This window comes from Ctenocephalides felis, unplaced genomic scaffold, assembly GCF_003426905.1.
Source record: "Ctenocephalides felis isolate EL2017-DRISC unplaced genomic scaffold, ASM342690v1 CF-g0.4_SCAFFOLD_00768, whole genome shotgun sequence".
NCBI lineage: Eukaryota > Metazoa > Arthropoda > Insecta > Siphonaptera > Pulicidae > Ctenocephalides > Ctenocephalides felis.
Window position 1 is genome coordinate 1 of NW_020536922.1, and position 15,750 is coordinate 15,750.

At 42.2% G+C, this 15,750-nt stretch overlaps 74 non-coding genes across 74 annotated transcripts; all 74 read left to right on the plus strand.

The window, feature by feature from the left end:
• Positions 1–4,830: 4,830 nt before the first annotated feature.
• Positions 4,831–4,902, plus strand: Trnaw-cca. The gene has a single exon. It is a non-coding gene; the product is annotated as a tRNA-Trp (tRNA).
• Positions 4,903–5,047: 145 nt separating this feature from the next.
• Positions 5,048–5,119, plus strand: Trnaw-cca. Its single transcript has one exon. It is a non-coding gene; the product is annotated as a tRNA-Trp (tRNA).
• Positions 5,120–5,189: 70 nt separating this feature from the next.
• Trnaw-cca lies at positions 5,190–5,261 on the plus strand. The gene has a single exon. It is a non-coding gene; the product is annotated as a tRNA-Trp (tRNA).
• Positions 5,262–5,331: 70 nt separating this feature from the next.
• Trnaw-cca lies at positions 5,332–5,403 on the plus strand. The gene has a single exon. It is a non-coding gene; the product is annotated as a tRNA-Trp (tRNA).
• Positions 5,404–5,473: 70 nt separating this feature from the next.
• On the plus strand, positions 5,474–5,545 carry Trnaw-cca. The gene has a single exon. It is a non-coding gene; the product is annotated as a tRNA-Trp (tRNA).
• Positions 5,546–5,613: 68 nt separating this feature from the next.
• On the plus strand, positions 5,614–5,685 carry Trnaw-cca. The gene has a single exon. It is a non-coding gene; the product is annotated as a tRNA-Trp (tRNA).
• A 69-nt stretch (positions 5,686–5,754) lies between these two features.
• On the plus strand, positions 5,755–5,826 carry Trnaw-cca. Its single transcript has one exon. It is a non-coding gene; the product is annotated as a tRNA-Trp (tRNA).
• A 70-nt stretch (positions 5,827–5,896) lies between these two features.
• Trnaw-cca lies at positions 5,897–5,968 on the plus strand. The gene has a single exon. It is a non-coding gene; the product is annotated as a tRNA-Trp (tRNA).
• A 68-nt stretch (positions 5,969–6,036) lies between these two features.
• On the plus strand, positions 6,037–6,108 carry Trnaw-cca. The gene has a single exon. It is a non-coding gene; the product is annotated as a tRNA-Trp (tRNA).
• Positions 6,109–6,177: 69 nt separating this feature from the next.
• On the plus strand, positions 6,178–6,249 carry Trnaw-cca. Its single transcript has one exon. It is a non-coding gene; the product is annotated as a tRNA-Trp (tRNA).
• A 144-nt stretch (positions 6,250–6,393) lies between these two features.
• Trnaw-cca lies at positions 6,394–6,465 on the plus strand. Its single transcript has one exon. It is a non-coding gene; the product is annotated as a tRNA-Trp (tRNA).
• Positions 6,466–6,534: 69 nt separating this feature from the next.
• On the plus strand, positions 6,535–6,606 carry Trnaw-cca. Its single transcript has one exon. It is a non-coding gene; the product is annotated as a tRNA-Trp (tRNA).
• A 70-nt stretch (positions 6,607–6,676) lies between these two features.
• Positions 6,677–6,748, plus strand: Trnaw-cca. Its single transcript has one exon. It is a non-coding gene; the product is annotated as a tRNA-Trp (tRNA).
• A 70-nt stretch (positions 6,749–6,818) lies between these two features.
• On the plus strand, positions 6,819–6,890 carry Trnaw-cca. The gene has a single exon. It is a non-coding gene; the product is annotated as a tRNA-Trp (tRNA).
• Positions 6,891–6,960: 70 nt separating this feature from the next.
• Trnaw-cca lies at positions 6,961–7,032 on the plus strand. Its single transcript has one exon. It is a non-coding gene; the product is annotated as a tRNA-Trp (tRNA).
• A 70-nt stretch (positions 7,033–7,102) lies between these two features.
• Trnaw-cca lies at positions 7,103–7,174 on the plus strand. Its single transcript has one exon. It is a non-coding gene; the product is annotated as a tRNA-Trp (tRNA).
• A 69-nt stretch (positions 7,175–7,243) lies between these two features.
• Trnaw-cca lies at positions 7,244–7,315 on the plus strand. The gene has a single exon. It is a non-coding gene; the product is annotated as a tRNA-Trp (tRNA).
• A 70-nt stretch (positions 7,316–7,385) lies between these two features.
• Trnaw-cca lies at positions 7,386–7,457 on the plus strand. The gene has a single exon. It is a non-coding gene; the product is annotated as a tRNA-Trp (tRNA).
• Positions 7,458–7,526: 69 nt separating this feature from the next.
• On the plus strand, positions 7,527–7,598 carry Trnaw-cca. Its single transcript has one exon. It is a non-coding gene; the product is annotated as a tRNA-Trp (tRNA).
• A 69-nt stretch (positions 7,599–7,667) lies between these two features.
• Positions 7,668–7,739, plus strand: Trnaw-cca. The gene has a single exon. It is a non-coding gene; the product is annotated as a tRNA-Trp (tRNA).
• A 70-nt stretch (positions 7,740–7,809) lies between these two features.
• Trnaw-cca lies at positions 7,810–7,881 on the plus strand. Its single transcript has one exon. It is a non-coding gene; the product is annotated as a tRNA-Trp (tRNA).
• A 68-nt stretch (positions 7,882–7,949) lies between these two features.
• On the plus strand, positions 7,950–8,021 carry Trnaw-cca. Its single transcript has one exon. It is a non-coding gene; the product is annotated as a tRNA-Trp (tRNA).
• A 69-nt stretch (positions 8,022–8,090) lies between these two features.
• Trnaw-cca lies at positions 8,091–8,162 on the plus strand. Its single transcript has one exon. It is a non-coding gene; the product is annotated as a tRNA-Trp (tRNA).
• A 75-nt stretch (positions 8,163–8,237) lies between these two features.
• On the plus strand, positions 8,238–8,309 carry Trnaw-cca. The gene has a single exon. It is a non-coding gene; the product is annotated as a tRNA-Trp (tRNA).
• A 70-nt stretch (positions 8,310–8,379) lies between these two features.
• Trnaw-cca lies at positions 8,380–8,451 on the plus strand. The gene has a single exon. It is a non-coding gene; the product is annotated as a tRNA-Trp (tRNA).
• A 146-nt stretch (positions 8,452–8,597) lies between these two features.
• Trnaw-cca lies at positions 8,598–8,669 on the plus strand. The gene has a single exon. It is a non-coding gene; the product is annotated as a tRNA-Trp (tRNA).
• A 75-nt stretch (positions 8,670–8,744) lies between these two features.
• Trnaw-cca lies at positions 8,745–8,816 on the plus strand. Its single transcript has one exon. It is a non-coding gene; the product is annotated as a tRNA-Trp (tRNA).
• A 70-nt stretch (positions 8,817–8,886) lies between these two features.
• On the plus strand, positions 8,887–8,958 carry Trnaw-cca. Its single transcript has one exon. It is a non-coding gene; the product is annotated as a tRNA-Trp (tRNA).
• A 69-nt stretch (positions 8,959–9,027) lies between these two features.
• Trnaw-cca lies at positions 9,028–9,099 on the plus strand. The gene has a single exon. It is a non-coding gene; the product is annotated as a tRNA-Trp (tRNA).
• Positions 9,100–9,168: 69 nt separating this feature from the next.
• Trnaw-cca lies at positions 9,169–9,240 on the plus strand. Its single transcript has one exon. It is a non-coding gene; the product is annotated as a tRNA-Trp (tRNA).
• A 75-nt stretch (positions 9,241–9,315) lies between these two features.
• Positions 9,316–9,390, plus strand: Trnaw-cca. The gene has a single exon. It is a non-coding gene; the product is annotated as a tRNA-Trp (tRNA).
• A 73-nt stretch (positions 9,391–9,463) lies between these two features.
• Trnaw-cca lies at positions 9,464–9,536 on the plus strand. The gene has a single exon. It is a non-coding gene; the product is annotated as a tRNA-Trp (tRNA).
• Positions 9,537–9,606: 70 nt separating this feature from the next.
• Trnaw-cca lies at positions 9,607–9,678 on the plus strand. Its single transcript has one exon. It is a non-coding gene; the product is annotated as a tRNA-Trp (tRNA).
• Positions 9,679–9,749: 71 nt separating this feature from the next.
• Positions 9,750–9,821, plus strand: Trnaw-cca. The gene has a single exon. It is a non-coding gene; the product is annotated as a tRNA-Trp (tRNA).
• Positions 9,822–9,893: 72 nt separating this feature from the next.
• Positions 9,894–9,965, plus strand: Trnaw-cca. Its single transcript has one exon. It is a non-coding gene; the product is annotated as a tRNA-Trp (tRNA).
• A 68-nt stretch (positions 9,966–10,033) lies between these two features.
• Trnaw-cca lies at positions 10,034–10,105 on the plus strand. Its single transcript has one exon. It is a non-coding gene; the product is annotated as a tRNA-Trp (tRNA).
• Positions 10,106–10,179: 74 nt separating this feature from the next.
• Trnaw-cca lies at positions 10,180–10,251 on the plus strand. Its single transcript has one exon. It is a non-coding gene; the product is annotated as a tRNA-Trp (tRNA).
• Positions 10,252–10,326: 75 nt separating this feature from the next.
• On the plus strand, positions 10,327–10,398 carry Trnaw-cca. The gene has a single exon. It is a non-coding gene; the product is annotated as a tRNA-Trp (tRNA).
• A 69-nt stretch (positions 10,399–10,467) lies between these two features.
• Positions 10,468–10,539, plus strand: Trnaw-cca. The gene has a single exon. It is a non-coding gene; the product is annotated as a tRNA-Trp (tRNA).
• Positions 10,540–10,608: 69 nt separating this feature from the next.
• Positions 10,609–10,680, plus strand: Trnaw-cca. The gene has a single exon. It is a non-coding gene; the product is annotated as a tRNA-Trp (tRNA).
• Positions 10,681–10,755: 75 nt separating this feature from the next.
• On the plus strand, positions 10,756–10,827 carry Trnaw-cca. Its single transcript has one exon. It is a non-coding gene; the product is annotated as a tRNA-Trp (tRNA).
• Positions 10,828–10,900: 73 nt separating this feature from the next.
• Trnaw-cca lies at positions 10,901–10,972 on the plus strand. The gene has a single exon. It is a non-coding gene; the product is annotated as a tRNA-Trp (tRNA).
• Positions 10,973–11,041: 69 nt separating this feature from the next.
• Positions 11,042–11,113, plus strand: Trnaw-cca. The gene has a single exon. It is a non-coding gene; the product is annotated as a tRNA-Trp (tRNA).
• A 144-nt stretch (positions 11,114–11,257) lies between these two features.
• Trnaw-cca lies at positions 11,258–11,329 on the plus strand. Its single transcript has one exon. It is a non-coding gene; the product is annotated as a tRNA-Trp (tRNA).
• Positions 11,330–11,402: 73 nt separating this feature from the next.
• On the plus strand, positions 11,403–11,474 carry Trnaw-cca. Its single transcript has one exon. It is a non-coding gene; the product is annotated as a tRNA-Trp (tRNA).
• A 69-nt stretch (positions 11,475–11,543) lies between these two features.
• Trnaw-cca lies at positions 11,544–11,615 on the plus strand. The gene has a single exon. It is a non-coding gene; the product is annotated as a tRNA-Trp (tRNA).
• Positions 11,616–11,685: 70 nt separating this feature from the next.
• On the plus strand, positions 11,686–11,757 carry Trnaw-cca. The gene has a single exon. It is a non-coding gene; the product is annotated as a tRNA-Trp (tRNA).
• Positions 11,758–11,832: 75 nt separating this feature from the next.
• On the plus strand, positions 11,833–11,904 carry Trnaw-cca. Its single transcript has one exon. It is a non-coding gene; the product is annotated as a tRNA-Trp (tRNA).
• Positions 11,905–11,977: 73 nt separating this feature from the next.
• Trnaw-cca lies at positions 11,978–12,049 on the plus strand. The gene has a single exon. It is a non-coding gene; the product is annotated as a tRNA-Trp (tRNA).
• A 75-nt stretch (positions 12,050–12,124) lies between these two features.
• On the plus strand, positions 12,125–12,196 carry Trnaw-cca. Its single transcript has one exon. It is a non-coding gene; the product is annotated as a tRNA-Trp (tRNA).
• A 74-nt stretch (positions 12,197–12,270) lies between these two features.
• Trnaw-cca lies at positions 12,271–12,342 on the plus strand. The gene has a single exon. It is a non-coding gene; the product is annotated as a tRNA-Trp (tRNA).
• A 69-nt stretch (positions 12,343–12,411) lies between these two features.
• On the plus strand, positions 12,412–12,483 carry Trnaw-cca. The gene has a single exon. It is a non-coding gene; the product is annotated as a tRNA-Trp (tRNA).
• Positions 12,484–12,558: 75 nt separating this feature from the next.
• Positions 12,559–12,630, plus strand: Trnaw-cca. The gene has a single exon. It is a non-coding gene; the product is annotated as a tRNA-Trp (tRNA).
• Positions 12,631–12,703: 73 nt separating this feature from the next.
• On the plus strand, positions 12,704–12,775 carry Trnaw-cca. The gene has a single exon. It is a non-coding gene; the product is annotated as a tRNA-Trp (tRNA).
• Positions 12,776–12,845: 70 nt separating this feature from the next.
• On the plus strand, positions 12,846–12,917 carry Trnaw-cca. The gene has a single exon. It is a non-coding gene; the product is annotated as a tRNA-Trp (tRNA).
• Positions 12,918–12,992: 75 nt separating this feature from the next.
• On the plus strand, positions 12,993–13,064 carry Trnaw-cca. The gene has a single exon. It is a non-coding gene; the product is annotated as a tRNA-Trp (tRNA).
• Positions 13,065–13,138: 74 nt separating this feature from the next.
• On the plus strand, positions 13,139–13,210 carry Trnaw-cca. The gene has a single exon. It is a non-coding gene; the product is annotated as a tRNA-Trp (tRNA).
• A 68-nt stretch (positions 13,211–13,278) lies between these two features.
• On the plus strand, positions 13,279–13,350 carry Trnaw-cca. The gene has a single exon. It is a non-coding gene; the product is annotated as a tRNA-Trp (tRNA).
• A 69-nt stretch (positions 13,351–13,419) lies between these two features.
• On the plus strand, positions 13,420–13,491 carry Trnaw-cca. Its single transcript has one exon. It is a non-coding gene; the product is annotated as a tRNA-Trp (tRNA).
• Positions 13,492–13,560: 69 nt separating this feature from the next.
• On the plus strand, positions 13,561–13,632 carry Trnaw-cca. Its single transcript has one exon. It is a non-coding gene; the product is annotated as a tRNA-Trp (tRNA).
• A 70-nt stretch (positions 13,633–13,702) lies between these two features.
• Positions 13,703–13,774, plus strand: Trnaw-cca. Its single transcript has one exon. It is a non-coding gene; the product is annotated as a tRNA-Trp (tRNA).
• A 70-nt stretch (positions 13,775–13,844) lies between these two features.
• Positions 13,845–13,916, plus strand: Trnaw-cca. Its single transcript has one exon. It is a non-coding gene; the product is annotated as a tRNA-Trp (tRNA).
• Positions 13,917–13,992: 76 nt separating this feature from the next.
• Trnaw-cca lies at positions 13,993–14,064 on the plus strand. The gene has a single exon. It is a non-coding gene; the product is annotated as a tRNA-Trp (tRNA).
• Positions 14,065–14,136: 72 nt separating this feature from the next.
• Trnaw-cca lies at positions 14,137–14,208 on the plus strand. Its single transcript has one exon. It is a non-coding gene; the product is annotated as a tRNA-Trp (tRNA).
• A 73-nt stretch (positions 14,209–14,281) lies between these two features.
• Trnaw-cca lies at positions 14,282–14,352 on the plus strand. Its single transcript has one exon. It is a non-coding gene; the product is annotated as a tRNA-Trp (tRNA).
• Positions 14,353–14,424: 72 nt separating this feature from the next.
• On the plus strand, positions 14,425–14,496 carry Trnaw-cca. The gene has a single exon. It is a non-coding gene; the product is annotated as a tRNA-Trp (tRNA).
• A 69-nt stretch (positions 14,497–14,565) lies between these two features.
• Positions 14,566–14,637, plus strand: Trnaw-cca. The gene has a single exon. It is a non-coding gene; the product is annotated as a tRNA-Trp (tRNA).
• Positions 14,638–14,711: 74 nt separating this feature from the next.
• On the plus strand, positions 14,712–14,783 carry Trnaw-cca. The gene has a single exon. It is a non-coding gene; the product is annotated as a tRNA-Trp (tRNA).
• Positions 14,784–14,852: 69 nt separating this feature from the next.
• Trnaw-cca lies at positions 14,853–14,924 on the plus strand. Its single transcript has one exon. It is a non-coding gene; the product is annotated as a tRNA-Trp (tRNA).
• A 75-nt stretch (positions 14,925–14,999) lies between these two features.
• Trnaw-cca lies at positions 15,000–15,071 on the plus strand. The gene has a single exon. It is a non-coding gene; the product is annotated as a tRNA-Trp (tRNA).
• Positions 15,072–15,146: 75 nt separating this feature from the next.
• Trnaw-cca lies at positions 15,147–15,218 on the plus strand. Its single transcript has one exon. It is a non-coding gene; the product is annotated as a tRNA-Trp (tRNA).
• Positions 15,219–15,287: 69 nt separating this feature from the next.
• On the plus strand, positions 15,288–15,359 carry Trnaw-cca. The gene has a single exon. It is a non-coding gene; the product is annotated as a tRNA-Trp (tRNA).
• A 70-nt stretch (positions 15,360–15,429) lies between these two features.
• Trnaw-cca lies at positions 15,430–15,501 on the plus strand. The gene has a single exon. It is a non-coding gene; the product is annotated as a tRNA-Trp (tRNA).
• A 75-nt stretch (positions 15,502–15,576) lies between these two features.
• Trnaw-cca lies at positions 15,577–15,648 on the plus strand. Its single transcript has one exon. It is a non-coding gene; the product is annotated as a tRNA-Trp (tRNA).
• The last annotated feature ends 102 nt before the right edge of the window (positions 15,649–15,750 follow it).

The window sequence follows — 15,750 nt, forward strand, 5'->3', positions numbered from 1 at the left end:
ATATAAAAGAGGATCGCCTTATGTGCTACCCACTTATAACTCACGAACGGCTGAACCGTTTTGATGAAAATTGGCAGGGAGGTTTTTAGAGCCAGGAGAAGGACATAGGATACTTTTATCTCTTTATTTCATTCTAATTTAAAATTAATTATTTATAAACTATCCATTATTTATTCAATCTATGATACTATCAATGATTTCATCCATGACATTTACATTCGATTGTCAACTGTCATTCGGTGTTTCTGTTTTGATACAAATATATAATATGCATTTCCTAATGACCATTATTTTGAAAATTATTACGTGAATAATATAAATATTTTAATCGCCACGAAAATTAATACAAAGTGGCAAATAATTAATTCTTAATAATACCAAGCGATGCTAGATGGACGATGGGGAAATTTATTTCTTGAAAATGGAAAGTAATTATTTATATAATTAGGTATTTATGTATATTTGTTTATACGTATTTAAATAGAGGATATTTGAGGTGTTTATATTATATTCAGCAATAAGTATAATCATCAACAAATTAATAACAAAAAATATTCTGAAATATAGTTTCTTGACATAACCTCAAAATTTGTAATAAAAATGTAAATAGTTATACATTATTGTTGTTAATTTGTAATTTCTTTATACATATCTTATAAAATGTTTTCAGGTGTTTACAACTAATTGGCATATATATATTATCAGCAAGTTGCTTTGATTCGACAATAAAAAGGTCTAATTGAAGTAATCGACTACCTTAAGTTAACTATAGTGATAGAATATTAGTTTTTTGGTTCTCATATATTAAACCCAGCTATAAACCTCACGGAGCCCCAGACCTTTCCAGCGAATGCAAAATTGTCGAATTCGGTTTGTGCATTCTGGAGTTATATTGTCAGAACTTATAACTCAAGAGGCTGAACCGATTTACTGAAAATTGGCTTTGGTAAAGTTGGTAAAAGTTGGTGCTTTGATTCGACAATAAAAAGGACTAATTGAAGTAATCGACTACCTTATGTTAACTATCGTGATAGAATATTAGTTTTTGGTTCTCATATATTATAACCCAGCTATAAACCTCACGGAGCCCCAGACCTTTTCAGCAAATGCAAAATTGTCGAATTCGGTTTGTGCATTCTGGAGATATATCGTCAGCATACTCAAGAAGGCTGAACCGATTTAACTGAAAATTGGGCTTTGGTAAGTTTTTGTAAAGTGGTTCAGAGCCCGGAGAAGGACATAGGATACCTTTTATCCTGTTCGACTTGGAATAACAATAAGCAAATGACAGCTATGTAATCACGCATGGATGACAATCAATATTTGTAAGGAATTAATAATAAAATTATTTATTTGAAATAAATAATTAACAATTATAATATAATGATAGTGCCATGCCCATTCGTATAAACAGTGAAGCGAACTATGTATAACTCAGTATGGTTGACAAATCATATTTTCTCAAACACAATGCTCTGAAAGAACTTATTTGTATATTATGTACTCATGGTATTTATAAACCTTTTCTAGATTATTTAAGATTTAGAACCTAAATTTGGAATCGATCAAAGGAACATTTTGTCGAATAGCTTATTTCCAGTTATAATTTTCTGAATTTATTCAAGAATGGATAGTAATATATGAAGATCCACGACCGAAGTGTCAAAAACCAGTAAAGCTAAGCATTGTTTAACAGCAGTATTTGAATGTAAAGGGAAAAATATTAAATCAGCTATAACCTTGATTCTTATGACTTTGGTATTGTGAGATAAATGGTAATCTTTGAAAATCCATAGTAAAAGTATTTTCTTCTTCATTGGTAGTTTCTAGCAATTAGTTGAAAATGTAATTATTTTGTAAAATACCTTTGAAATTAAAATATGACATTAGACCTGCTTGCCATCTGGCCGTTCAAGTTACCCCGTTATAGGGTAAAAAGGTCTAGATAATTTTTTTTTAAAGACAGCAAAAAAGCACGTTTTTACAATGATGAAGTAGCTGGTAGTTTTACTGAACGTAGTCAGATAATTGTTCATTTGAAATGTTCATTTGTTGTGATGTAATTGGTTTGATTTTCATAATAAAATTTATATTTGCTTAAAGTCAAATTGGACCTTTGTGCTTGCCCTGTTCTATATATACTTTTTATTAATTTACTTATTTCATCGAATAATACTCTACTTTTCAAAAGCAGGTCAAAAAGAGATTAAATCATTTTGTATCTCTCCTCGCAGAATTTGAGAAATTTGTATAAGCTCAATAGTATTATTTACAATTATACACAAAATCCAGAATCCAAAAAAAATTTCAAAAAATTTGAAACGCATTCATTAATCGATTAATGGAATTTGTAATGACTATATAAGTCGAAAGACCAACAAAGACTTGATTGAATTATGCCATGTTTTCTATAGAAAGTGTATAAAACTTTCAGTTTGGTTGTATTAATAAAATATATACAAACTAATGGGGTTTATTGTTTCTATAATACCTCATTGTATATAGCAATACAAACAACACATCCTTACACAAAAAGTATTAATTTTTTAGATACTCTAGAATTGTTTATAAAATAACTTACTTAGCAAAACAACGTTTGCCGGGTCAGCTAGTTTATTATGATTCAGAAAACATATGATTTTTAGTATTTTGAGTTATATAAAATTATATGCATATATAAAGAAGAAATTGCAGTATGTCAGGTGTAAAGGACGTATTGAAGATATTATTAAATTATTGTTTATTATTAGTAAGATATTGTGATAGATCTGAATAACATGGCAAATGTTTTTTTTACACATAACATCCACTTAAAACTGGAATTTAGGTAAAATAATAAAATAGACGTAGCATAACATTTTATTTCATAGCTTAATAATTGTTAATTTTAACGAAAATTTTTGAAGATAAAGAAGGCCTAATCTCTTTCACATAAAGAGGTATCATTTATCACATTCAATGAATGAACTAGCACGCAAGCATTTTCTCTCTTTTTTGTGGCTCCATTTATCTCATATTTATGTCAAAAAATGTTCACACATGCATTTATATAATTTGCTTGGTGTTTTAAAATGATTGTATATTTGTAGAACGAGTTTTTAAACTAATACTCTGACTCCAATATTGAAATTTTGCTCAAAATCTTGTGAAGTGTACGGTACTATTGAAATATATTTACAATGATTGAAGATAAACTTTTTTTTTATTTTAATTTAATTTGTTTCACTATAATAAAATTAAAAATCAGTATTTATTGCAGTGTTAATCAATGCAATTAACCAAGTAATTTATATATAATTTTATTAATTTTTAAACGCATCGTGTAACTTTGCACGTGCGTGCAAAAAATTTTTTGCATATATAAGTAATTAAGTACACATGAAGGGTACTTAATTAATACTTAATTAATATATGCTCTAAATGCGTATTAAGTAAAATACATATTAAGCAAGTTAAACCCACAAATAACATCAAGGCATTAACCGCACTATCATCGTTTTGCATTAGAAATTTTATCTTTGAAAAGTTGGAACATATTTTTAACTTCACGTGGGACAAGTTAATGTAATCGTTCTAAAAATTGAAATTGACTAGTGGTGCAAGGCGTCGTGCCTTAGGGCAAATTGCTGGAACTTTTGTACCGAAATTTATAAATTTTAAATGATTTTTTTAAAGCATTCGCACTGCGTAGTTATTTTAGAAGCAAAATATAAAAGAGCGTCACGACGCGTCGCACTCTAACTGTTTGCATTACGAATTTTGGTACGGAATCCATAGGAATGTAAACAAAATTTGTAATCTATATTAAAATCTCTATAAAATATCTGATAATTTGATATGCATATGTCTAATGATTATTTTTGGCCGCCAAATGGCATTTATTACTTTTTTTTAATGGCTTTCGAAAGCAGCTAGAGCTGCCTTTCCATAAATTAAACCAATCTTTTATTATATTCATGCAAGTGATATGTCTTTTGAATCATTCATATCGGACCTTGCGTTCTCACAAAATTGCCATTCTTGTTACTTTTTAACCCGTATCATCTAAACAGCTGCACCTGCCTTTGCGAAAAAGTAATCAGCACGCACCCTATCAATACGAATCATCTTTTTTGAAAAATAATTCGAATTTTAATTTAAATTCTAGCTAAAATTCTAAAACTTACTATATACTTGAAATAAATAATTTGAACTTTGCAATTTAGTTTATATATAATAATATCACATAAGAAGAGATTAGACAAGATTCTTCATTTTATCTTCCCTTATTAAGTTCTGCTCATTTACTTTTCATGTAAACTTATATAAACGTCATCGTCCAATTTATAAGCTCTTATATTTTGCCTAGAAAATACCAATAATGAGTGTTTAATTAATTACAGCAATTAATGCCTAAGGCGCGATTCCATACATCACTAGTTCAATATATAATTAAATGTTTTATCTTTCAATTGTATCATACTCAAAAATCATTATTAATAATGGTTATTTATTTATAAATTATTGCTACACAATGCTTCTGAGTTTTAATACAGTAACAATTCATATATATTTAAACTTTTACTTAACTACATATTTAATCCTCCGTCATACGCGTGAATATTTATGACAAGACGTCGGATTATGAGTCCGAATCGGAATAACATCAAATTTTTAACGGATAAGTACTTATATGTAAGAAAGAATAAAAAAACGGGTATCTAGTGATAAGCAAATATTTGAAGATTTGAACGTTGCGTGTTCAAATCACATCGGGGTCATTGGACTATTTTTGTGTGCACTAACTAGTGCTATTAGAAAAATATGTTTTACTGGACCTTAGTGCCCGTGGGCCCTGTGGCGCAACGGTAGCGCGTCTGACTCCAGATCAGAAGGTTGCGTGTTCAAATCACGTCGTGGTCATTGGACTATTTTTGTGTGCACTAACTAGTGCTATTAGAAAAATGTTGCGTGTTCAAATCACGTCGGGGTCATTGGACTATTTTGTGTGCAGTAACATAACTAGTGCTATTAGAAAAATATGTTTTACTGGACCTTAGGGCCCGTGGGCCCTGTGGCGCAACGGTAGCGCGTCTGACTCCAGATCAGAAGGTTGCGTGTTCAAATCACGTCGGGGTCATTGGACTATTTTTATGTGCACTAACTAGTGCTATTAGAAAAATATGTTTTACTGGACCTTAGTGCCCGTGGGCCCTGTGGCGCAACGGTAGCGCGTCTGACTCCAGATCAGAAGGTTGCGTGTTCAAATCACGTCGGGGTCATTGGGTTCATTTTGTGTGCACTAACTAGTGCTATTAGAGAAAATTGTTTTACTGGACCTTAGTGCCCGTGGGCCCTGTGGCGCAACGGTAGCGCGTCTGACTCCAGATCAGAAGGTTGCGTGTTCAAATCACGTCGGGGTCATTGGGTTCATTTTGTGTGCACTAACTAGTGCTATTAGAGAAAATTGTTTTACTGGACCTTAGTGCCCGTGGGCCCTGTGGCGCAACGGTAGCGCGTCTGACTCCAGATCAGAAGGTTGCGTGTTCAAATCACGTCGGGGTCATTGGACTATTTTGTGTGCACTAACTAGTGCTATTAGAAAAAATGTTATACTGGACCTTAGTGCCCGTGGGCCCTGTGGCGCAACGGTAGCGCGTCTGACTCCAGATCAGAAGGTTGCGTGTTCAAATCACGTCGGGGTCATTGGGTTCATTTTGTGTGCACTAACTAGTGCTATTAGAGAAAATTGTTTTACTGGACTTAGTGCCCGTGGGCCCTGTGGCGCAACGGTAGCGCGTCTGACTCCAGATCAGAAGGTTGCGTGTTCAAATCACGTCGGGGTCATTGGGCTATTTTTGTGTGCACTAACTAGTGCTATTAGAAAAATATGTTTTACTGGACCTTAGTGCCCGTGGGCCCTGTGGCGCAACGGTAGCGCGTCTGACTCCAGATCAGAAGGTTGCGTGTTCAAATCACGTCGGGGTCATTGGACTATTTTGTGTGCACTAACTAGTGCTATTAGAAAATATGTTTTACTGGACCTTAGTGCCCGTGGGCCCTGTGGCGCAACGGTAGCGCGTCTGACTCCAGATCAGAAGGTTGCGTGTTCAAATCACGTCGGGGTCATTGGACTATTTTGTGTGCACTAACTAGTGCTATTAGAAAAATATGTTTTACTGGACCTTAGTGCCCGTGGGCCCTGTGGCGCAACGGTAGCGCGTCTGACTCCAGATCAGAAGGTTGCGTGTTCAAATCACGTCGGGGTCATTGGACTATTTTTGTGTGCACTAACTAGTGCTATTAGAAAATGTTGCGTGTTCAAATCACGTCGGGGTCATTGGACTATTTTGTGTGCAGTAACATAACTAGTGCTATTAGAAAAATATGTTTTACTGGACCTTAGTGCCCGTGGGCCCTGTGGCGCAACGGTAGCGCGTCTGACTCCAGATCAGAAGGTTGCGTGTTCAAATCACGTCGGGGTCATTGGACTATTTTTGTGTGCACTAACTAGTGCTATTAGAAAAAATGTTTTACTGGACCTTAGTGCCCGTGGGCCCTGTGGCGCAACGGTAGCGCGTCTGACTCCAGATCAGAAGGTTGCGTGTTCAAATCACGTCGGGGTCATTGGGTTCATTTTGTGTGCACTAACTAGTGCTATTAGAGAAAATTGTTTTACTGGACCTTAGTGCCCGTGGGCCCTGTGGCGCAACGGTAGCGCGTCTGACTCCAGATCAGAAGGTTGCGTGTTCAAATCACGTCGGGGTCATTGGGTTCATTTTGTGTGCACTAACTAGTGCTATTAGAGAAAATTGTTTTACTGGACCTTAGTGCCCGTGGGCCCTGTGGCGCAACGGTAGCGCGTCTGACTCCAGATCAGAAGGTTGCGTGTTCAAATCACGTCGGGGTCATTGGACTATTTTTGTGTGCACTAACTAGTGCTATTAGAAAAATATGTTTTACTGGACCTTAGTGCCCGTGGGCCCTGTGGCGCAACGGTAGCGCGTCTGACTCCAGATCAGAAGGTTGCGTGTTCAAATCACGTCGGGGTCATTGGGTTCATTTTGTGTGCACTAACTAGTGCTATTAGAAAAAGTTGTTTTACTGGACCTTAGTGCCCGTGGGCCCTGTGGCGCAACGGTAGCGCGTCTGACTCCAGATCAGAAGGTTGCGTGTTCAAATCACGTCGGGGTCATTGGACTATTTTTGTGTGCAGTAACTAGTGCTATTAGAAAAATATGTTTTACTGGACCTTAGTGCCGTGGGCCCTGTGGCGCAACGGTAGCGCGTCTGACTCCAGATCAGAAGGTTGCGTGTTCAAATCACGTCGGGGTCATTGGACTATTTTTGTGTGCACTAACTAGTGCTATTAGAAAAATATGTTTTACTGGACCTTAGTGCCCGTGGGCCCTGTGGCGCAACGGTAGCGCGTCTGACTCCAGATCAGAAGGTTGCGTGTTCAAATCACGTCGGGGTCATTGGACTATTTTTGTGTGCACTAACTAGTGCTATTAGAAAAAATGTTTTACTGGACCTTAGTGCTCGTGGGCCCTGTGGCGCAACGGTAGCGCGTCTGACTCCAGATCAGAAGGTTGCGTGTTCAAATCACGTCGGGGTCATTGGGTTCATTTTGTGTGCACTAACTAGTGCTATTAGAAAAATTGTTTTACTGGACCTTAGTGCCCGTGGGCCCTGTGGCGCAACGGTAGCGCGTCTGACTCCAGATCAGAAGGTTGCGTGTTCAAATCACGTCGGGGTCATTGGACTATTTTTGTGTGCACTAACTAGTGCTATTAGAAAAATATGTTTTACTGGACCTTAGTGCCCGTGGGCCCTGTGGCGCAACGGTAGCGCGTCTGACTCCAGATCAGAAGGTTGCGTGTTCAAATCACGTCGGGGTCATTGGACTATTTTGTGTGCACTAACTAGTGCTATTAGAAAATATGTTTTACTGGACCTTAGTGCCCGTGGGCCCTGTGGCGCAACGGTAGCGCGTCTGACTCCAGATCAGAAGGTTGCGTGTTCAAATCACGTCGGGGTCATTGGACTATTTTGTGTGCACTAACTAGTGCTATTAGAAAAATATGTTTTACTGGACCTTAGTGCCCGTGGGCCCTGTGGCGCAACGGTAGCGCGTCTGACTCCAGATCAGAAGGTTGCGTGTTCAAATCACGTCGGGGTCATTGGACTATTTTTGTGTGCAGTAACATAACTAGTGCTATTAGAAAAATATGTTTTACTGGACCTTAGTGCCCGTGGGCCCTGTGGCGCAACGGTAGCGCGTCTGACTCCAGATCAGAAGGTTGCGTGTTCAAATCACGTCGGGGTCATTGGACTATTTTTGTGTGCACTAACTAGTGCTATTAGAAAAATATGTTTTACTGGACCTTAGTGCCCGTGGGCCCTGTGGCGCAACGGTAGCGCGTCTGACTCCAGATCAGAAGGTTGCGTGTTCAAATCACGTCGTGGTCATTGGACTATTTTTGTGTGCACTAACTAGTGCTATTAGAAAAATGTTGCGTGTTCAAATCACGTCGGGGTCATTGGACTATTTTTGTGTGCAGTAACATAACTAGTGCTATTAGAAAAATATGTTTTACTGGACCTTAGGGCCCGTGGGCCCTGTGGCGCAACGGTAGCGCGTCTGACTCCAGATCAGAAGGTTGCGTGTTCAAATCACGTCGGGGTCATTGGGTTCATTTTGTGTGCAGTAACATAACTAGTGCTATTAGAAAAATATGTTTTACTGGACCTTAGTGCCCGTGGGCCCTATGGCGCAACGGTAGCGCGTCTGACTCCAGATCAGAAGGTTGCGTGTTCAAATCACGTCGGGGTCATTGGACTATTTTTGTGTGCACTAACTAGTGCTATTAGAAAAATATGTTTTACTGGACCTTAGTGCCCGTGGGCCCTGTGGCGCAACGGTAGCGCGTCTGACTCCAGATCAGAAGGTTGCGTGTTCAAATCACGTCGGGGTCATTGGACTATTTTGTGTGCACTAACTAGTGCTATTAGAAAAATATGTTTTACTGGACCTTAGTGCCCGTGGGCCCTGTGGCGCAACGGTAGCGCGTCTGACTCCAGATCAGAAGGTTGCGTGTTCAAATCACGTCGGGGTCATTGGACTATTTTTGTGTGCACTAACTAGTGCTATTAGAAAAAATGTTTTACTGGACCTTAGTGCCCGTGGGCCCTGTGGCGCAAACGGTAGCGCGTCTGACTCCAGATCAGAAGGTTGCGTGTTCAAATCACGTCGGGTCATTGGACTATTTTTGTGTGCAGTAACATAACTAGTGCTATTAGAAAAATATGTTTTACTGGACCTTAGTGCCCGTGGGCCCTGTGGCGCAACGGTGTTAGCGCGTCTGACTCCAGATCAGAAGGTTGCGTGTTCAAATCACGTCGGGGTCATTGGACTATTTTTGTGTGCAGTAACATAACTAGTGCTATTAGAAAAATGTTTTACTGGACCTTAGTGCTCGTGGGCCCTGTGGCGCAAACGGTAGCGCGTCTGACTCCAGATCAGAAGGTTGCGTGTTCAAATCACGTCGGGGTCATTGGACTATTTTTGTGTGCACTAACTAGTGCTATTAGAAAAATATGTTTTACTGGACCTTAGTGCTCGTGGGCCCTGTGGCGCAACGGTAGCGCGTCTGACTCCAGATCAGAAGGTTGCGTGTTCAAATCACGTCGGGGTCATTGGACTATTTTGTGTGCAGTAACATAACTAGTGCTATTAGAAAAATATGTTTTACTGGACTGTTACCGTGGGCCCTGTGGCGCAACGGTAGCGCGTCTGACTCCAGATCAGAAGGTTGCGTGTTCAAATCACGTCGGGGTCATTGGACTATTTTTGTGTGCAGTAACATAACTAGTGCTATTAAAAAATGTTTTACTGGACCTTAGTGCCCGTGGGCCCTGTGGCGCAACGGTAGCGCGTCTGACTCCAGATCAGAAGGTTGCGTGTTCAAATCACGTCGGGGTCATTGGTTCATTTTGTGTGCACTAACTAGTGCTATTAGAAAAATTGTTTTACTGGACCTTAGTGCCCGTGGGCCCTGTGGCGCAACGGTAGCGCGTCTGACTCCAGATCAGAAGGTTGCGTGTTCAAATCACGTCGGGGTCATTGGGCTATTTTGTGTGCAGTAACATAACTAGTGCTATTAGAAAAATATGTTTTACTGGACCTTAGTGCCCGTGGGCCCTGTGGCGCAACGGTAGCGCGTCTGACTCCAGATCAGAAGGTTGCGTGTTCAAATCACGTCGGGGTCATTGGACTATTTTTGTGTGCAGTAACATAACTAGTGCTATTAGAAAAATATGTTTTACTGGACCTTAGTGCCCGTGGGCCCTGTGGCGCAACGGTAGCGCGTCTGACTCCAGATCAGAAGGTTGCGTGTTCAAATCACGTCGGGGTCATTGGGTTCATTTTGTGTGCACTAACTAGTGCTATTAGAAAAATTGTTTTACTGGACCTTAGTGCCCGTGGGCCCTGTGGCGCAACGGTAGCGCGTCTGACTCCAGATCAGAAGGTTGCGTGTTCAAATCACGTCGGGGTCATTGGACTATTTTTGTGTGCACTAACTAGTGCTATTAGAGAAAATGTTTTACTGGACCTTAGTGCCCGTGGGCCCTGTGGCGCAACGGTAGCGCGTCTGACTCCAGATCAGAAGGTTGCGTGTTCAAATCACGTCGGGGTCATTGGACTATTTTTGTGTGCAGTAACATAACTAGTGCTATTAGAAAAATATGTTTTACTGGACCTTAGTGCCCGTGGGCCCTGTGGCGCAACGGTAGCGCGTCTGACTCCAGATCAGAAGGTTGCGTGTTCAAATCACGTCGGGGTCATTGGGTATTTTTGTGTGCAGTAACATAACTAGTGCTATTAGAAAAATATGTTTACTGGACCTTAGTGCCCGTGGGCCCTGTGGCGCAACGGTAGCGCGTCTGACTCCAGATCAGAAGGTTGCGTGTTCAAATCACGTCGGGGTCATTGGACTATTTTTGTGTGCACTAACTAGTGCTATTAGAAAATATGTTTTACTGGACCTTAGTGCCCGTGGGCCCTGTGGCGCAACGGTAGCGCGTCTGACTCCAGATCAGAAGGTTGCGTGTTCAAATCACGTCGTGGTCATTGGACTATTTTTGTGTGCACTAACTAGTGCTATTAGAAAAATGTGCGTGTTCAAATCACGTCGGGTCATTGGACTATTTTTTGTGCGCAGTAACATAACTAGTGCTATTAGAAAAATTGTTTTACTGGACCTTAGTGCCCGTGGGCCCTGTGGCGCAACGGTAGCGCGTCTGACTCCAGATCAGAAGGTTGCGTGTTCAAATCACGTCGGGGTCATTGGGTTCATTTTGTGTGCAGTAACATAACTAGTGCTATTAGAAAAATGTTTTACTGGACCTTAGTGCCCGTGGGCCCTGTGGCGCAACGGTAGCGCGTCTGACTCCAGATCAGAAGGTTGCGTGTTCAAATCACGTCGGGGTCATTGGGCTATTTTGTGTGCACTAACTAGTGCTATTAGAAAAATATGTTTTACTGGACCTTAGTGCCCGTGGGCCCTGTGGCGCAACGGTAGCGCGTCTGACTCCAGATCAGAAGGTTGCGTGTTCAAATCACGTCGGGGTCATTGGACTATTTTTGTGTGCACTAACTAGTGCTATTAGAAAAATATGTTTTACTGGACCTTAGTGCCCGTGGGCCCTGTGGCGCAACGGTAGCGCGTCTGACTCCAGATCAGAAGGTTGCGTGTTCAAATCACGTCGGGGTCATTGGACTATTTTTGTGTGCAGTAATATAACTAGTGCTATTAGAAAAATATGTTTTACTGGACCTTAGTGCCCGTGGGCCCTGTGGCGCAACGGTAGCGCGTCTGACTCCAGATCAGAAGGTTGCGTGTTCAAATCACGTCGGGGTCATTGGACTATTTTTGTGTGCAGTAATATAACTAGTGCTATTAGAAAAATATGTTTTACTGGACCTTAGTGCCCGTGCCCTGTGGCGCAACGGTAGCGCGTCTGACTCCAGATCAGAAGGTTGCGTGTTCAAATCACGTCGGGGTCATTGGACTATTTTTGTGTGCAGTAACATAACTAGTGCTATTAGAAAAATATGTTTTACTGGACCTTAGTGCCCGTGGGCCCTGTGGCGCAACGGTAGCGCGTCTGACTCCAGATCAGAAGGTTGCGTGTTCAAATCACGTCGGGGTCATTGGACTAATTTTGTGTGCAGTAACATAACTAGTGCTATTAAAAAATATGTTTTACTGGACCTTAGTGCCCGTGGGCCCTGTGGCGCAACGGTAGCGCGTCTGACTCCAGATCAGAAGGTTGCGTGTTCAAATCACGTCGGGGTCATTGGACTATTTTTGTGTGCACTAACTAGTGCTATTAGAAAAATATGTTTTACTGGACCTTAGTGCTCGTGGCCCTGTGGCGCAACGGTAGCGCGTCTGACTCCAGATCAGAAGGTTGCGTGTTCAAATCACGTCGGGGTCATTGGACTATTTTTGTGTGCAGTAACATAACTAGTGCTATTAGAAAAATATGTTTTACTGGACCTTAGTGCCCGTGGGCCCTGTGGCGCAACGGTAGCGCGTCTGACTCCAGATCAGAAGGTTGCGTGTTCAAATCACGTCGGGGTCATTGGACTAATTTTGTGTGCAGTAACATAACTAGTGCTATTAAAAAAATGTTTTACTGGACCTTAGTGCTCGTGGGCCCTGTGGCGCAAAGGTAGCGCGTCTGACTCCAGATCAGAAGGTTGCGTGTTCAAATCACGTCGGGGTCATTGGGTTCATTTTGTGTGCACTAACTAGTGCTATTAGAGAAAATTGTTTTACTGGACCTTAGTGCCCGTTGGCCCTGTGGCGCAACGGTAGCGCGTCTGACTCCAGATCAGAAGGTTGCGTGTTCAAATCACGTCGGGGTCATTGGGCTATTTTTGTGTGCAGTAACATAACTAGTGCTATTAGAAAAATATGTTTTACTGGACCTTAGTGCCCGTGGGCCCTGTGGCGCAACGGTAGCGCGTCTGACTCCAGATCAGAAGGTTGCGTGTTCAAATCACGTCGGGGTCATTGGGCTATTTTGTGTGCAGTAACATAACTAGTGCTATTAGAAAAATATGTTTTACTGGACCTTAGTGCCCGTGGGCCCTGTGGCGCAACGGTAGCGCGTCTGACTCCAGATCAGAAGGTTGCGTGTTCAAATCACGTCGGGGTCATTGGGTTCATTTTGTGTGCACTAACTAGTGCTATTAGAAAAAATTGTTTAACTGGCCTTAGTGCCGTGGGCCCTGTGGCGCAACGGTAGCGCGTCTGACTCCAGATCAGAAGGTTGCGTGTTCAAATCACGTCGGGGTCATTGGACTATTTTTGTGTGCACTAACTAGTGCTATTAGAGAAAATGTTTTACTGGACCTTAGTGCTCGTGGGCCCTGTGGCGCAACGGTAGCGCGTCTGACTCCAGATCAGAAGGTTGCGTGTTCAAATCACGTCGGGGTCATTGGGTTCATTTTGTGTGCACTAACTAGTGCTATTAGAAAAATTGTTTTACTGGACCTTAGTGCCCGTGGGCCCTGTGGCGCAACGGTAGCGCGTCTGACTCCAGATCAGAAGGTTGCGTGTTCAAATCACGTCGGGGTCATTGGGTTCATTTTGTGTGCACTAACTAGTGCTATTAGAGAAAATTGTTTTACTGGACCTTAGTGCCCGTGGGCCCTGTGGCGCAACGGTAGCGCGTCTGACTCCAGATCAGAAGGTTGCGTGTTCAAATCACGTCGGGGTCATTGGACTAATTTTGTGTGCACTAACTAGTGCTATTAGAGAAAATTGTTTTACTGGACCTTAGTGCCCGTGGGCCCTGTGGCGCAACGGTAGCGCGTCTGACTCCAGATCAGAAGGTTGCGTGTTCAAATCACGTCGGGGTCATTGGGTCTATTTTTGTGTGCAGTAACATAACTAGTGCTATTAGAAAATATGTGTTTACTGGACCTTAGTGCCCGTGGGCCCTGTGGCGCAACGGTAGCGCGTCTGACTCCAGATCAGAAGGTTGCGTGTTCAAATCACGTCGGGGTCATTGGACTATTTTTTGTGCAGTACTAACTAGTGCTATTAGAAAAATATGTTTTACTGGACCTTAGTGCCCGTGGGCCCTGTGGCGCAACGGTAGCGCGTCTGACTCCAGATCAGAAGGTTGCGTGTTCAAATCACGTCGGGGTCATTGGACTATTTTTGTGTGCAGTAACATAACTAGTGCTATTAGAAATATGTTTTACTGGACCTTAGTGCCCGTGGGCCCTGTGGCGCAACGGTAGCGCGTCTGACTCCAGATCAGAAGGTTGCGTGTTCAAATCACGTGGGGTCATTGTTCATTTGTGTGCAGTAACATAACTAGTGCTATTAGAAAAATATGTTTTACTGGACCTTAGTGCCCGTGGGCCCTGTGGCGCAACGGTAGCGCGTCTGACTCCAGATCAGAAGGTTGCGTGTTCAAATCACGTCGGGGTCATTGGACTATTTTTGTGTGCACTAACTAGTGCTATTAGAGAAAATGTTTTACTGGACCTTAGTGCTCGTGGGCCCTGTGGCGCAACGGTAGCGCGTCTGACTCCAGATCAGAAGGTTGCGTGTTCAAATCACGTCGGGGTCATTGGACTATTTTTGTGTGCAGTAACATAACTAGTGCTATTAGAAAAAATGTTTTACTGGACCTTAGTGCTCGTGGGCCCTGTGGCGCAACGGTAGCGCGTCTGACTCCAGATCAGAAGGTTGCGTGTTCAAATCACGTCGGGGTCATTGGGTTCATTTTGTGTGCACTAACTAGTGCTATTAGAAAAATTGTTTTACTGGACCTTAGTGCCCGTGGGCCCTGTGGCGCAACGGTAGCGCGTCTGACTCCAGATCAGAAGGTTGCGTGTTCAAATCACGTCGGGGTCATTGGACTATTTTTGTGTGCAGTAACATAACTAGTGCTATTAGAAAAATATGTTTTACTGGACCTTAGTGCCCGTGGGCCCTGTGGCGCAACGGTAGCGCGTCTGACTCCAGATCAGAAGGTTGCGTGTTCAAATCACGTCGGGGTCATTGGACTATTTTTGTGTGCAGTAACATAACTAGTGCTATTAGAAAAATATGTTTTACTGGACCTTAGTGCCCGTGGGCCCTGTGGCGCAACGGTAGCGCGTCTGACTCCAGATCAGAAGGTTGCGTGTTCAAATCACGTCGGGGTCATTGGGTTCATTTTGTGTGCACTAACTAGTGCTATTAGAGAAATTGTTTTACTGGACCTTAGTGCCCGTGGGCCCTGTGGCGCAACGGTAGCGCGTCTGACTCCAGATCAGAAGGTTGCGTGTTCAAATCACGTCGGGGTCATTGGGTTCATTTTGTGTGCACTAACTAGTGCTATTAGAGAAAATTGTTTTACTGGACCTTAGTGCTCGTGGGCCCTGTGGCGCAACGGTAGCGCGTCTGACTCCAGATCAGAAGGTTGCGTGTTCAAATCACGTCGGGGTCATTGGACTATTTTTGTGTGCAGTAACATAACTAGTGCTATTAGAAAAATATGTTTTACTGGACCTTAGTGCCCGTGGGCCCTGTGGCGCAACGGTAGCGCGTCTGACTCCAGATCAGAAGGTTGCGTGTTCAAATCACGTCGGGGTCATTGGACTATTTTTGTGTGCACTAACTAGTGCTATTAGAGAAAATGTTTTACTGGACCTTAGTGCTCGTGGGCCCTGTGGCGCAACGGTAGCGCGTCTGACTC